Here is a 4,951-nt window from a genome sequence, read left to right as displayed (position 1 = left end):
CGCCATATTACCTGCATGTAAATCAACAGAATCAGTAGAAGATAAGCTTGATTCTTCCTCAGATGGCGCTTCAGACTCGCCTTCAGAAGAGACTGGTGAATTGGTAGTAACCACTTCACCACCCTCAGAGGCTAACCAATGCCGAGCTCGCCTAATTCGTAAAATAGTTCTTTCAATTTTAGGATCAAACGCGACTAAGCTCGTATCAGGCAGTGAACGCGTCATTCAATGAAAGAAACATACAGCTCATGGTAATAAAATAAAATAAAATATGCAAAAATTAAAAATATGTACACCAACCAATAATTTAGCACGCTATTGCAACTCCCCGGCAACGGCGCCAAAAATTGAACGGGCGGAAAATTGCCAATTAAGAATTTATAATAAGAACGGCGTTGTAAGTACAGTTCTTAACTGATGAAAATTTCGCTTATCAATTTAAAAAGGTTGTCACAATTTTAGAATAAAAATACTGGGAGTAGAAATCCCAGGTCGTCTCCCAACGAGTTGACAAAAGAGTGCTATTTTATTAGTCAGGGATTTTTCGAGAAGTTTTAAGAGTTGGAGAATGGAAAAATAAATGATTGTAAATTAAGACAATGATAATTTATATAATCACAATAAAAAGCCTTGACTGGGGGAAGATTAATTGGAAGTTCTATCCTTGTTGGACTTTCCCAAGTGTAATAGCAAGAGGTTGTTGTTTTCACTTAGTTAACCCTTACCGAATAAAGGAAAGTCAAGTGATTGAGCTAACTTTGATTCACAAGTCCTAACCCTCTCCTATGGAAGGATTAGCATTAGTGAATAGAGAGTTAGCTAACAACTTCCAATTAAAATTATCACTTGAGTATTCCAACTCAAAGGTCTCCTTTCAATCAACCCCCAAGTCAAGTTGGGAGTCTACTCCATTGACATGTTTGTGATTTTCATAAACGATAAAAAAGAGTAAGAAGAAGACATGATAAATTAAATAAAATAATAACTAAAAATTAATTAAAGGTAAAAATAGTTCTATGCATTAATAAATTCCAAAATCATAAACATCCTTATCTGAACAGGGTTAATAGGTAATCAAAAAAGTAAAGGAATAAGAAAACAAACTAGAATAATGGAAACTTCAATGGAGGTAGTGACTCTTCTCAATATCCAAATCAAAAGCATCAAAAGCATAAAAACTAGAAATCTATGAATGTGAAGAACGCTAGAGGAAGTAGTGATTTCTCTCTAAGATTCAAATCTAAAACTAAAAACTATCTGAATGAGAATGTGTCCTGAGTCTCTGCTTGTCCCCTGGCTTTAGTCTATGTTTCTGGGCCGAAAACTGGGTCCAAACTCAGCCCAAAATCGCCCCAGCATTTTCTGCGATTTCTGCAGGTTGCGCACGTCATGCGTACGCGTTAGTCATGCGTGCGCGTCGCTGGTCATCTTCGCGTATCATGCATACGCGTCAGGTACGCGCACGCGTTGCCGTGCAAACTCCAATTCACGCGCACGCATGAGCCATGCGTGCACGTCGCTTCTCGCTGGTTATCTGCTTTATTTCTTGTGCTCCTTCCATTTTTGCATGTTTCCTTTCCATCCTCTAAGCCATTCCTACCATATAAAGCTTGAAAACACTTAACGCACAAATCACAGCATCGAATGGTAATAAAGGATAATTAAATTTGACAGTTTAAAAGCCTAGGAAACATGTTTTCAATTATATCACAGAATTAGGAAGGATTTGTAAAACTATGCAAATTATATGAATAAGTGAGCAGAGAGTTGATAAAAACCCTCAAATTAGCACAAGATAAACAATAAAATAGTGGTTTATCATAGACGCTGAAGGTTTGGGCAGTAGTGGGGTTCGCTCGCATACGCATAACTTAAAAAAGCTTATATTTTATAAAAAACAAATTTTTAGCCCAAAATTCAAACCTTCATGTCTTTTTCCATAAAATTTATTTTTTAACTATTCTTGGACCGTTGGAAAGATTGATAAATGAATTTTCATAAGCATTTAGTTTTGTAAAATTTTCTACTCCGAGGGTCGAGATACGACCCGCTAAAATTGGCCAAAAATTAGTTTTTACCAAAAACAGTATTTACCAACTTTTCCAAAAGTTCACAAGCTAAAATTATTTTCACTCAACAAATTTACCCCAATCCAACTCAATTCATTTATTCACACTCAACCAAAACTCAAACCTACTTCATATACACATTTTAACTTAAATTCATCAATTCAACACCTCACAACTACAATTTCCACTATTCCATTAATCATTTAAATTTCTATACATTCTATACCAATTCTTCATCCAATCTTATGCATTATCACACAATTCAATCATCACTTACCATTCTTACCTTTTTCCAGCCTCCAACCTAAACTCACGGCCTCCGCCCCAATATTCATCAATTCATAGAAACACAATTCATCATCCAACATAAATTCTAACAACACATTAACTATCCATAATCACACAATCCTCATTCAAATCATCAATTACAACAAACATCTCAACTACACATATCAATTCCAACCAAATATACAATTCAAACCTAATCCTAGTGGCTTCTAGCCTAGGATTTTATACTACTATATGGTATTTAAATGAAACTAAAACCGTACTTCTTGAAAGTCAAAACTAAGCTCTTTACTTGTGAATCTCCACTCCAAGACTCACCCAAAAGCTTCTCAAGCTAAATTGCAAGTTTCCAAGGTGTACCCAAAATCATTCAACACTCTAATATACACAATTTCATACATACATTAATCTAGGGTTTATAAAACTTCATAAATTGCAAAGGTTTGAGGATTTCTTAATTTCACCAATTAAATTGGTTGATAAAACTCACCAATAACTCATACTAAAGCATCCCTGAATGACCAAAATCACAAGATTTCTCAAAATCCATAACCAAATTTCAAATTTATCATTAACGGCAAAAATGAGACATGAGAACTTGAGATTCTTACCAATATTTTTGAAAGAATTGTAGATGATAAGAAGGACTTTTCGTCGCTGCAAACGGTGCGACAATCGAAGCACCGAAGAGAAAGTTATGATAGATTTAGTAGTTTGGGAGCTAGGGTTTCACTCTTCTTCCCTCTCTTCTCTCAATTAAGCATGAAACACAAGTAAATAAGAGTTTTGGTGCTGAATTGGCCTTAACTAAGGCTTATATATGCTGGGCTTGGACCCAACTTGGACCCAGTTCACATATAGGACCCGTTTGGTCCAACTTTGGGCCTAAATTTTTAAGGTTAGCGTTTTAATATACGTTTTAAACATTTTTACATTCTCAAATATGAATCTTAACTTTTTAACCTTTTTCACTCATAATTAATTTTCTCAGTCGTAGTACTGGGCAGATCTCAGCCGGTACTGCCAGTTAAATTTTCAGTGCGTATTTTTACGCAAAAAAATATGTTTTCTGACTCGAAAAAATTCACTAAATCCAAATATCATCTTCAAATTGTCTAATTATGATTACTAAATTTTCTAACCATTTTCATCCATAATTAGTTAATTACTTATTTAATTAAGATTTCACCGGATTTTACAAAACGGATAGCATGAAGTCTACAATTTGAAATTCAAAATTGATGTTGAACAAATTCATAACACAATTCAAGAAAATCTGTCGCATGTTGTACAAAGTTTGAGACATGCATAAATATTTTGGAGGTTCTTAGACGAATTCAAACACAAACCTTTATGACAAGGGTATCAAACGTCTAACTTAAGGGTATTAATTAAAAGTGTTAGGTGAGAGATAACTCATCATGGTAATTTTTTTATCTATCCTTTTTTGTTTTCATTTCTTTTCTAAAAAAACAAAACAAGTAAAAAAAATTAGAAAAAAAATAAATATTCATAAAATTTTATTTCAATAATACATATAATCATTTTTTGTTAGTTTTTCTACTATACACATGCCCTAAAATAAACGAGGGTAAGTATTATACATAATAAAAATGTCTTTGCACAGTACATCACATTTTCGTTGGTTGTTATACTCATCAATACCTAGAAAAACATTTCTTGGTGGGTGAAATCTACTGTTTGTCAGACCAATGTTCGCCCGAGGCCGTGAAGCATTATCCTCCGAATCACTATCCTTGTCTGTCATTAGATCATTGCCTTTGGATGGTCCATGGACTTCTGGCGGGTGCCTCTTTCCTCAAAGTCGGCAACGCACATCACCGTTCATCGTTCGCCCGCTCGTCGTACCCTATCACGTCGGTACCATTTTCCTTCTCCTTCTTCTTTTTCTTCTTTCCCTCTGCCACCACCACTTCATCTCTCTCTCTCTCTCTCTAACTTTCGTTATCCTTCTATCTCTCTTTCTTTATGTCTCTTTTTTTCTTTTTGTGTGTGTCAGCCAATTAGGGTTTGATCACCTAATTGGTGCTTATAAAGAAAAAATAATAAAAAAGAAAAAATAAAAAAAAGAGGAAAAGTAAAAAAATTCATGATTGACACAATTTTCTTCCTAGTATTTTGTATAGGAATGCATTTTTTACATTAGAATTTTTGAAAGTCCAACTTAGGGATAGTAAAGCAAAGTGTAGGGAGATAACCCATCCCGAGGGATCCTACAAGAAAAACACTCGTTCAGGTACACTTGAAAAGTGTAGCCAAAAGTGAAAAAAAATGATGCCTTAGGCAAATGCTACACTTTTTGGGCTATGGAGATGCTTTAGTGGGGGATGCCTATTCGGTCGTTCCCTATTCTCAAAGGCTACGCTTTTCTGTACCAAAGGCTATACTTTTGGCTTTTGGAAATATGGTGCGCTTTTCAAGTGATGTTGTTCAGGACCAAAGGCTATGCTTTTCAGCTTCTATGTTTACCAGAATAGGCTACACTTATCTTTGCTACTACATTACCTGTAAAGCGTAGCCACATTGTATAGCATAGCTACTCTATATAAGTGTAGCCTTAGGTCCCTCGTTGT

The sequence above is a fragment of the Arachis ipaensis genome, chromosome B07 (genome assembly GCF_000816755.2).
Source record: "Arachis ipaensis cultivar K30076 chromosome B07, Araip1.1, whole genome shotgun sequence".
In the NCBI taxonomy this organism is placed as follows: Eukaryota; Viridiplantae; Streptophyta; class Magnoliopsida; order Fabales; family Fabaceae; genus Arachis; species Arachis ipaensis.
This window is presented reverse-complemented; position numbering follows the sequence as displayed.